General features: G+C 50.1%; 1 protein-coding gene across 1 annotated transcript in view; it reads right to left on the reverse strand.

Annotated features, from left to right (window-relative positions):
* The window catches only part of LOC102946658 (kallikrein-14), a 14626-nt gene extending 10180 nt beyond the window's left edge, over nt 1-4446 (reverse strand). Inside the window, exon 1 of the mRNA XM_027830576.3 lies at nt 3533-4446. The gene's annotated coding sequence lies outside the window, so the exon portion shown is untranslated. The remainder of the gene's footprint in view (nt 1-3532) is intronic.
* Between the last annotated feature and the right edge of the window lie 7560 nt (nt 4447-12006).

Genomic DNA, 12006 nt, shown 5'->3' on the forward strand with positions numbered 1-12006 from the left:
GGGGCTGTATGGGGATAGATAGATAGATAGATAGATAGATAGATAGATAGATAGTAGATAGATAGCTTTATGGGGATAGATAGATAGGTAGATAGATAGATAGATAGATAGATAGATAGATAGGCTGTATGGGGATAGATTGATAGATAGATTGATAAATAGATTAATAGATAGATAGAGGGGCTGTATGGGGATAGATAGATAGATAGATAGATAGATAGATAGATAGATAGATAGATAGATAGATAGAAAGAGGGGCTGTATCGGGATAGATAGATAGATAGATAGGTAGATAGATAGATAGCTGTATGGGGATAGATAGACAGATAGGTAGATAGATAGATAGATAGATAGATAGATAGATAGATAGGCTGTAGGGGGATAGATTGATAGATAGATTGATAGATAGATAGAGGGGCTGTATGGGGATAGATAGATAGATAGATAGATAGATAGATAGATAGAGGGGCTGTATCGGGATAGATAGATAGACGGATAGATAGATACAGGGGGTGTATGGAGATAGAGAGATAGATAGATAGGCTGTGTGGGGACTGCTCGATAGATAGTTAGATAGAGGATGTGTATAGGGATATTGTGACACTGTGTACCTCAGAGCAGCACCCTTTAGCCCCCATATTCACGACTGTCTGATAATTATGATCTGTTTTGTACAATGCATGCCTTGTGACGTGTCCTTTTCAAATCTTGTTCAGTTGAACATTAATCTCCTGTTGGACTGGATCTGCTAGCATTGTAGGTGAGGTTATGGGGTATTGCAAGATGTGCTACTGAAATAGGTGGTGAAGTTGGGAGACACCCGCCTTTCAGTTACAACAAAGGAGTAGCCATCAATAGCCAGACAGCGTTAATGGCTCATCAATACCCAATCCACTATCCTTGAGACTTCTCAGAGAAGGCACATATGCCATAGCGGCGGATTATAACACATGTCACAGCAAAAATCTTTCCAGCAAGCTGGGAGAAAGTATAAAAGAGAGACAGTGACATCATCATTGCCCTCCCCCCCCGACCCCCAACTCAACACCCAGGAGAACGTCTGGAGGACAAAGGCTATGAACTGGGGAAGTTTGGTCCTGGTCTGGAAGGCAGCCCCAGCCTGTGTATTGAGGAACTGTTGCCTGCTTTACTCCTGGGGGAATTCTGCGCCACTGCGCAATGCAGAATTTTTCAGAAATTAACAATGTGTGTGGAGAATTTCCTCCACCTCCCGCAGAAATGGGCTGCAGTGCTGTTGGCCACCGCTAGGGGCCACTGGACCCCTCAGAGCCCAGCTCACAAATAGAAGACAAGGCCAGGAGGAGGGGGAGGGAACTAGAGGGTTCCCAACAGTTGCAGTTCCCAGCACCCCCTGAAGGAAGGAGGTGGCATTGGGCAGGAAACTCCATGCAAGCCTGGGACCCAGCATCAGGCTGTTTCTCTCTGGATCCCTGGGCTCTAGGAGGGTTGGGGTATGAGTGTCTGGGCTGGGGGGGGGCGTGGCTAGGGTTATCAGGTGTCCAATTTTCAACAGAACACTTGGTCAAAAAGGGACCCTCCCCAGCCCTCTGAAAATGAGTGAGTAAGTGACGGTGGAGGAAAGTGAGTGACAGAGGGAGGGGGGGATGGAGTGAGCAGAGCGGGGCCTCAGGGCAGGGGCCGGGCGACGGTGTTCGGTTTTGTTTGGTCAGAAAGTTGGCAACCGGCATGGCTGGGCTCTGGAGGGGAGGAGGTGTGAGTTTCTGGCTCCACTGCTAGGCTCTCGAGGGGGACAGGGCAGAGAAACAGGAACTGGGCTGTCATAGTGGTTTCTTTAACTCTACTCCTGGGGAAATTTTTGTGTGTGTCTGTATTGTTACAGACATACTTGCTGACAATATTTTGAAGTAAATTACCAAAATAATTGAAACTGGCACGATTATATAGTGTTATTTTGACAAATAAAATGTGCAGAATTTTAAAATATTGTGCGCAGAATTTCTACTGTTTTGGTGCAGAATTCCCCCAGGAGTACTGCTTGTACCATCTGCCATGGTGAGAAAAGCTGTTTGATTCATCTTGTGCGTAGACTAAGCGTTTAGGCTTTAGAATGTGCGTTTACATTTTTACTTCCTTAAGGTAACTATCTCTGATCTTTACGACTACCACTTAGAATCACTTACAATCAATCTCTCCGTAGTTAATAAACTTATTTAAACGTTTGATCCTTACCAGAGAGTTTGTCTAAAGTGCTTGGGAAATCTGGTAGGGGTACAAAAGCAGGGGCATGTCCACTTTCCTTTGACCAAGTGGCTAACTAAGTACTGAGCTTACACTGGCCCGGCTTCTGACCCATGCAAGATGGTACCGTCCTGGGATGCAAGGCTGGAGTGGGGGCAATTGGCTGGAGCCTCCCTATTGGTCGTTCATAAGCGGCTGGGAGACCATTCATGTAACTCAGTTGGGTGTGTCCCAGCCTGTGGATGGCTGTGTAAGTCCAGTGCCTGTCAGAGGTTCATAGCTTGATATCAATATCACTGTGAGAGGCAGCTCAGGCTGGTGGGCCCGAGGGCAGGTTGCATCCTGGGATCCCCATCACAGATAGATAAAATTACTCAAGATAGTTAAGTCCAAAGCTGACTGCAAAGAGTTATAAAGGGATCTCACAAAACTGGGTGACTGGGCAACAAAATGGCAAATAAAATCCATTTGATTAGTGAAAAGAAATGCACATTGGAAAACATAGTCCCAGCTCTACATACAAAGTGATGGGATCTAAAATAGCTGTTACCAATCAAGAGAGCGATCTTAGAGTCATGGTGGATAGTTCCCGGAAAACATCCACTCAGCGTGCAGCGGCAGCCAAAAAAGTGAACAGAACGCTAGGAACCATTAGGAAAGGGAGAGATAATAAGACAGAAAATATCTTAATGCCATTGTATAAATCCATGGTACGCCCACACCTTGAATGCTGCCTGCTGGGCTGGTCACCCCATTTGACAAAAAGATAGATTGGAATTGTAAAAAGTACAGAGAAGGGCAACAAAAATGATGAGGGGTGTGGAACAGCTTCCGTACGAGGAGGGATGAAAAGGACTTGGATTTTTCAGCTTGGAAATGAGACGGCTAAGGGGGGATCTGGTCGAGGGCTATAAAATCGTAACTGGTGTTTAGAAAGTGAAGAAGGAAGTGTTATTTACCTCGTTACATAACACACAGACCCGGGGTCACCCAATGAAATTAACAGGCAGTGGGTTGACGACGAACACAAGGAAGGACTTTTTCCCCCAGTGCACTGTCGGCACTGGAACTCACTGCCACTGGATTTGTGAGGGCCAAACCTACAACTGGGGTTAAAAAAGAATGTGACCAGTTCCTGGAGGACAGGCCCTTCACCTGGCTGGGACCTTGGTCACTCCATGACCTGTGGGCTCCTGGAGCCAAGGGGCTGCATTGTCAAGAGGGGCCCAGCCCCAGCCCTCTGCCTCTCCCAAACCAATGGCTCCCCCCCACGCGCAGTCCTTCCCTCTGAGCAAAACCCAGGCCCCTTTACCGTTGTTCTGAGCCCGTTCTATGTCTCAGGCTTCTCCCCGCGAGGGCCAAGCGCTCACCAGCCCCTCATCTGTCGCCTCAAGAGCAGGGATGGCCGTGTCCTAGCTGTATGTCCTGGCGCGGGTGGGAGCTCTCTCGACCTCCTGTGGAGAATCCAGCAGGATGGGTCTGGCTGTATCCTGGAGAGCAGCTCCAGAGGATCTCTCTCTTGTGGTGAGACTGGCCCAGCAATGAGCGGCTGCAAACTCACTCCAAATGTTGCACGGAAGCCTGGCAGAACCAACCCTGGCCCCCTTTCCTGCCCCCCGTGAAGCTCTCCTACCTCTTCTCTGGGTGGTGCTGCTTTTAACTGCACTGCGCCCCATCACCGCCTCCCCCCTGGGGCAGCTGGGTGGCTTTATGGGTGAGGCGACGCCTTTGTTGCCATTCTTAATTGCCTCCTAATGATGAGTTGTTGGCTATTTCCCTCCTCTTTAATTAACCTTATGAGAGTATTGCTCCAGTTGGCTAGAGTCACAGATTGAGCAAGTGCTACGAACTGCTGGGAGAAAGAAAGAAAGAAAGAAAGAAAGAAAGAAAGAAAGAAAGAAAGAAAGAAAGAAAGAGGCCATGTCTACACTACGGAGGCTCATGCTGCTGTAGTGTAGACACTTCCCAGATCGACGGAAGGGTGTTTTCTGTTGATACAGGTAATCCACCTCCCCGACCGGAGGTAGCTAGGTTGAGGGAGGAATTCTTCCATTGGCCTTGCCCCATCTACATCGGGGTTTAAATTGGCTTAACTACTGATCAGGGGTGTGAATTTTTCTATATCCCTGAGTGATGTAGCTGGGTTGATCTAAATTTTAAATGTAGACTAGGGCGAAGAAAGAAAGAAAGATCCACGACCAGTTGTTTACCACAGTGCTATTTCAACAGCAGCCATTCCACCCCAATCCCGCCACCGGCCATTGGCTCTCTTCAGCACCCCATTATTATTTGCTTAGTGCTGATCCTGGGCCATACACTGCACTAAGGGTGAGGCCCAAGAGAGCCCTCCCCAGACACATGCCATTAGGATTGTGTCTTATTTCATTCACCCATAGAGAAATCAGCATCCCATGGGACAAAAAACCCGGACGGTCCTTGCCCGCGAGTTAGCCTGTCGTTTGGCTGGGGTAATCCGATATTTATTTTGTATAATTTTGGTGGGTGACATCGAGGTTTCTTTTCCAGCTTTTTTTTAGAAATGATGTTGAGCAATGTAAATGTTCCCCGTTGCGGGAAGGCAGGGGAGGATGAGGGGGTCGTGATTTACCGACAGTAGACGTTGGGACTTCAAGAGTTAAAGTCATAACTGTTAAAACACCACCCGGCCCCAGCGCATACCAAACTAGACAAAGGCACTAGCCTTAAACTCAATTCCGATGTCTCCTCAAGCCAGATTTTTCTTATCTGTACATTGCTGTTATTATCAAAGGCAGTGTGTTTTCATAGGTCTCAGTGTGTTTGGGGAAGTCGAGGTTTTTACAGACATTTACTGGTAAAAATCCGATACTTCCAGGCCTAGCTGTAGTCTATCATTACTGACAGGTTTCAGAGTAGCAGCCATGTTAGTCTGTATTCGCAAAAAGAAAAGGAGGACTTGTGGCACCTTAGAGACTAACAAATTTCCCCGTGTTTATTCTCCCCCTACACCCGCCACTGTTCCTCAGACATTCTTGTCAACTGCTGGAAATGGCCCACCTTGGTTATCACTGCAAAAGGTCCCCCCCCTCCCCCGCACTCTCCTGCTGGTAATAGCTCACCTTAAGTGATCACTCTGGTTACAGTGTGTAGGGTAACACCCATTGTTTCATGTTCTCTGTGTATATAAATCTCCCCATTGTATTTTCCACTGAATGCATCTGATGAAGTGAGCTGTAGCTCACAAAAGCTTATGCTCAAAAAGATTTGTTAGTCTCTAAGTTGCCACAAGTCCTCCTTTTCTATCATTACTGTTATTGTACACAAAAACACTATGTGATGCATTAATTATGATATACATAGCTGTTGGGGGTAAAGAACAAAGACACAATAATGTCACACTGTTGTGTCTATTGCTCTTCACAAAACAAAACAAAAGGAAGAAACCCCCAGATAAGCCTGTTCACGAAGTACACACAAAGTGGACTGCCCTAGCTACATGTGCAGAGGCTTCTAAACCCGAGGGCATGGTGAGTACCACTAGAGGGCTCACAAACTATTCACTGCATGGGTCCGATGAAGTGAGCTGTAGCTCACGAAAGCTTATGCTCAAATAAATTTGTTGGTCTCTAAGGTGCCACAAGTCCTGTTCTTTTTGCAAATACGGACTAACACGGCTGCTACTCTGAAAACTATTTAAAGGGCTGCCTACGCCTACCTAACTCATAAACAAGGAAATAAAAAGTTCAGATATCCAACATGGTATATGTTTCACACCTCTGCCCAGAGGCGCATCCTTCCTGGCTGCAGTGACTATCACACAACACAGACATCTAGTGCTGGGTGAAAAATTTGGAAGAGCGGTTTCCCCTGGAAATGCTGTTTTATTGAAATCCAGACGTTTCACGGGAATGATTCCCTTCTGATGTAATTTTCAATGGGGGAAAAGTCTAAACGACTTGTGCTGACGTTCTGGTTTTGTTCTGATAAGGTGAAAATGTTGCATTTTGGTAATTGCGTCTGTTTTGCTTTGACTGTGTCATTTCAGTGAATTTCTCCTGAAGAAGAGCTCTGTGGGGCTCGAAAGCTTGGCTCTCTTCCCAACAGAAGTTGGTCCAATAAAAGACATTACCTCGCCCACCTTGTCTCTCTGAAATCCTGAGACCACCACAGCTACAACAATATGACATACAATTTAATTCAGTCTTTTATATGATAGTTAATATTCATTTTAATATAATATCATATAAAACAAAACCATTTTGAGCATACATTTTATTATAGTTATCTGTTGTACTTAATATTATATATATGACATTTACTATCTTATGTTTCAACATGATGGGACTGTAACACTGTTGTTTTATGAAATGATTCAACACCACAGAAACCAAACGTTTTACTTTCGCACACTGACAATTTGCCATTGTCAAAGTGAAACGTTTAGAGGGTTCAACATACAAACTGTTCGGAATCTTTCCTCCGGGGGAAATCTCACGCTTTTGTTCCCGTTCAGAATTGCAGTGGGGTGGTCATCCCGCTCCGGCCCTGAAGGGGTTAAAAGCGGCTGGGAAAAGCTGAGGGAGTAGCTGACCACAGGTGTGGCCAGCTCAGTCAGGGCCGGGCTGGCCCTTATAGGAGGGCTGGGGGCCAGGAGCTGAAGGAGTCTCACTCTAGCCCTGGAGTGGGAAGGACCTGGCTGCCTGGGAGCAAGATACCTGAAGTAGAGCAGTGCTGGGGAAGGGCAAAGGGAGCTGGGGAGCTCCAGCCTGGTAAACCCCCAGGCTGCAGGCCTTGGTGAAGGCCTACAAAGGTACTGGGGCGGGCTGCAGAGGCAGCTGGTCCTAACCCCTTGCCAGTTATGAGTGGCCATTACACTGTGGTCTGCCCCAGGGAGCAGGGGCTAGATGATGACTGGCAGTAGCCACTGAGGCAAGGTGGGTTTAGAGGGTTGGGGGGTCCCCTGGGAGGGGAGACCCAGAGTGTGGAGGCAGCCAGGGGGCAGGACCCCAAGGTAAAGGGGCACCGGGTGAAGGTCAAGGTCAGCTCCCAGACTACTGCACTGGGCAGCACAGCATGGGGAGGAGGTGACCAGCCCTCTGTGGAGAAAGAAGTGGTTCGGGACTATTTAGAAAAGCTGGACGAGCACAAGTCCATGGGGCCGGATGCGCTGCGTCCGAGAGTGCTAAGGGAATTGGCGGATGTGATTATAGAGCCATTGGCCATTATCGTTGAAAACTCATGTCAATCGGGGGAAGACCCGGACAACTGGAAAAAGGCTAATGTAGTGCCCATCTTTAAAAAAGAGAAGACAGAGGATCCGGGGAACTACAGGCCAGTCAGCCTCACCTCAGTCCCTGGAAAAATCATGGAGCAGGTCCTCAAGGAATCAATTCTGAAGCACTGAGAGGAGAGGAAAGTGATCAGGAACAGTCAGCATGGATTCACCAAGGGCAAGTCATGCCTGACTAATCTAATTGCCTTCTATGACGAGATAACTGGCTCTGTGGATGAGGGGAAAGCGGTGGACGTGTTGTTCCTTGACTTTAGCAAAGCTTTTGACACGGTCTCCCACAGTATTCTTGCCAGCAAGTTAAAGAAGTATGGGCTGGATGAATGGACTATAAGGTGGATAGAAAGCTGGCTAGATTGTCGGGCTCAACGGGTAGTGATCAATGGCTCCGTGTCTAGCTGACAGCCGATATGAAGTGGAGTGCCCCAAGGGTCGGTCCTGGAGCCGGTTTTGTTCAATATCTTCATAAATGATCTGGAGGATGGCGTGGATTGCACCCTCAGCAAGTTTGCAGATGACACTAAACTGGGAGGAGAGGTAGATATGCTGGAGGGTAGGGATAGGATACAGAGGGCCCTAGACAAATTGGAGGATTGGGCCAAAAGAAATCTGATGAGGTTCAACAAGGACAAGTGCAGAGTCCTGCACTTAGGACGGAAGAATCCCATGCACCGCTACAGACTAGGGACCGAATGGCTCTGCAGCAGTTCTGCAGAAAAGGACCTAGGGGTTACAGTGGACGAGAAGTTGGATATGAGTCAACAGTGTGCCCTTGTTGCCAAGAAGGCCAATGGCATTTTGGGATGTATAAGTAGGGGCATTGCCAGCAGATCGAGGGACGTGATCGTTCCCCTCTATTCGACATTGGTGAGGCCTCATCTGGAGTACTGTGTCCAGTTTTGGGCCCCACACTACAAGAAGGATGTGGAAAAATTGGAAAACGTCCAGCGGAGGGCAACAAAAATGATTAGGGGACTGGAACACATGAGTTATGAGGAGAGGCTGAGAGAACTGGGATTGTTTAGTCTGCGGAAGAGAAGAATGATGAGGTTCAATAAGGAAGATGAGGTTCAAACAGGAAGGATGTGGATAAATTGAAGAGAGTCCAGCGAAGGGCAACAAAAATGATTAGGGGTCTAGAGCACATGACTTATGAGGAGAGGCTGAGGGAGCTGGGATTGTTTAGTCTGCAGAAGAGAAGAATGAGGGGGGATTTGATAGCTGCTTTCAACTACCTGAAAGGGGGTTCCAAAGAGGATGGCTCTAGACTGTTCTCAATGGTAGCAGATGACAGAACGAGGAGTAATGGTCTCAAGTTGCAATGGGGGAGGTTTAGATTGGATATTAGGAAAAACTTTTTCACTAAGAGGGTGGTGAAACACTGGAATGCGTTACCTAGGGAGGTGGTAGAATCTCCTTCCTTAGAGGTTTTTAAGGTCAGGCTTGACAAAGCCCTGGCTGGGATGATTTAACTGGGAATTGGTCCTGCTTTGAGCAGGGGGTTGGACTAGATGACCTCCTGAAGTCCCTTCCAACCCTGATATTCTATGCTTCCAAGGTCCGGGAGGGACACGAGGCCAGCAGCAGGCAAGAGAGCACTCTGAAGGCTGGAAAGAGCTAATTCCCAGACGACCAGCAGGAGGCGCTGCACCGGTGAGTTGTAGCATCGCTACAAGAATGAAAACAAAATTCAAAAGTTTGGAATTCTCCACGCAAGAGAAATTCCAGTTTCTGGCCAGAAAACCTTAACTCTGCTCCAGGAGAGAGACCAGCTGTCCAGAGCTTCCTTTGTAAAACTCTCTGCATCACAAACAGCTAGGGTTATCCAAGCTGAGTGCTGATCTTCACCAGCTAAATGCGACATAAACCAAACATTTATGACATAAAAATGTACGATTTTTTCCTTTTTGTTATTTAACAAAATAATCACAGAACCCCAGAGACCTCCTTGAAATCTCACTAATTACAATATTTTTGACTTTCTACAGTTGGTAGTTTGTAAGCTAGAGGGGTCGGAAAAAACCCACCAACTGCTCAGAATGTGAATCTGGGGAAGGAAGGTCAGTATTTAAAAACTGGATACTAATTACCTGATATTCTTTAAACTCCTAAGAGCACTCCAGCTTCACTCGGCCAGTCTGTCCTGAAACGAGTGGGGTGATCAGGTGTGTGTTGCGTACACAACAGAGAGTTCAGACTCCAATTTTCTTTACAAAGGGGAACTCATCCTTCATTGTGGCGAGGCACTCGTACAGCAATGAATAAATAAAGTGAATGCGTGAGATGTAATATCAGAGAATCTCAGGGTTGGAAGTGACCTCAGGAGGTATCTAGTCCAACCCCCTGCTCAAAGCAGGACCAACCCCCAATTTTTGCCCCAGATCCCTAAATGGCCCCCTCAAGGATTGAACTCACAACCCTGTTATTATTAATAAGAATAATAATTATTGTTATTAAGAGAAGTGGAGTCAATGGGGCCAGGGAGCTGGGGTCAATGGGTCGTAGCTCCATTGGAATCAATGGGGCCACATCCCAGCTGGGGTCAATCAGCCGTAGCTCCACTGGAGTGAATGGGGCCAGACCCCCAGCTGGGGTCAATCGGCCATCCCTCCATTGGACTCCATACAACAGGTGGGGATCTGGCCCCTAAAACAGCCTAAGAGAGAGGACAGAATGTGATTGGGAGCCATCGTAGAGCGGGCACTGGGGAGGGGGGTCTGGAGGAGCTAACAGGGTCTTTGCCTTGTGTGTTTCCTTTAACTGTTCAGTGCCTGGACATGTATCTCAGTGTGCTAGAGCTGGCAGATAGATAGATACAGGGGGTGTATGGAGATAGAGAGATCGATCTCTAGGTCACAACCCCACACAGCAGATACTTAGCCCCTGGTCTCCAGATGCCCTGTAAGAGGCTGAGTTCTCCGGTCACTCCTCAGGAGGGCAGGTTTGTAGAAATTTTGGTGGTGCCCAGAACCCGCACCCCCCAACTCCGCCCCCCACCTGCCTAAGGCTCTGGGAGGGAGTTTGGGTGGGGGGAGGAGGTCTGGGGTGCAGGCCCTGGGCTGGGGCAGGGGATTTGGTTGCAGGAGGGGTGCAGGCTCTGGGAGGGAGTTTGGGTGCAGGATCTGGGCTGGGGGTGTAGGAGGGGTGAGAGGTGCAGGCTCTGGGAGGGAGTTTGGGGATGGGAGGGGGTGCGGAGGGAGGGGGTGCAAGCTCTGGGAGGGCATAGGGGGTGCAGGGATGAGGGGTTTGGGGTGTGGGAGGCAGCTCAGGGCTAGGGTAGAGGGTTGGGGTGAGGGCTGGGGGGTTCATGATGCAGGAGGGGGCTCAGGGCTGGGGCAGAGGGTTAAGGTACTTGGGGAGGAGGGCTCTGGCTGGGGCCAGGGATGAGGGGTTTGGGTTGTGGGAGGGGCTCAGGGCTAGGGCAGAGGGTTGGGGTGAGGGCGCTGGCTGGGGGTGCAGGTTCTGGGGTGGGGCGGGGTTGGGGATGAAGAGTTTGGGGTGTTGGAGAGGCTCAGGGCTGGGGCAGAGGGTTGGGGTGCATGGGGGGTGAGGGCTCTGGCTGGGGGTGCAGGCTCTGGGGTGGGGCAGGGCTGGGGCTGAGGGGTTCGGGGTGCAGACAGGCTGCCCCAGGGCTGGGGCCAGAGAGGAGGACTCCCCCCAGCCCTCTCCCCGCTGGCAGTAGCGACTCAGGGGAGGGGCCCCCCTCTCCCCCCTGGCAGCACACTCACCTCGCACCACTGTCACTGCACGTGCTCCATGGGCCCCTCTCAGGTCCAGGAAGCCCCCTCGCCTCCTCTGTGGTGCGTACCGCAGGGGTGGGGGGGCTGCCATCACATATGCCCCTCCTCCCCTGCTGCTGCCCCTCACTCTAGCCTCTATGGGGGTGAGGGATGGGGCTGCCCCTTGCCCAGCGTGGGGCAGGAGCGGTGACTGCGGGCAGAGGCCCCCTGTGCTGGTGGAGGGTCCCGCCGGAAAAGGGAAGGGTCTGAGGGGGAAGGGCAGGGTAAGGGCAGGGCAGGCTGAATGGGGAGTGCTAGGACCCTGCGGTGGCTGCAGAGTGGAGGCAGCAGAGCAGAGCCGGGTGGAGCTGCAGGGGAGAGGCAGGGACGCTCTGGCCTCCAGGGGAGGCATGCAGGGGCAGCAAGTGGGGGTTGGAGGACACATGGGAGAGGTGCGGTGGGGTGGCAGGCGGGGCCAGGGGAAGAGACCCGGGCCCTGAATATTGTGGGAGCCTGGGCACCACGGGCCCATACAACTCGACGCCCCTGCTACTCCCTGGTTACCTACGGGTTTGGCTGAGATCAGTGGCTGAGCCCGTGTGGAGGACTGGTTGGGAACAGGAGGCTGTGGAGTGGGTGCTCGTCCCACCCTTCCTTTGGCATAGGGCAGGCACTCATGCTGGGAGCCGTGTGGGGTGAGGGAGCTCCCTGGTTGCAGTAGCAGGGGTGAGGCGATCTGGGGGCAGGAGTTGCGATGGAGACCCCAGGAGGAAGCGAGAGATGCAGCTCTTTGGGCAT

This window comes from Chelonia mydas, chromosome 24 (assembly GCF_015237465.2).
Source record: "Chelonia mydas isolate rCheMyd1 chromosome 24, rCheMyd1.pri.v2, whole genome shotgun sequence".
Lineage (NCBI taxonomy): Eukaryota > Metazoa > Chordata > Testudines > Cheloniidae > Chelonia > Chelonia mydas.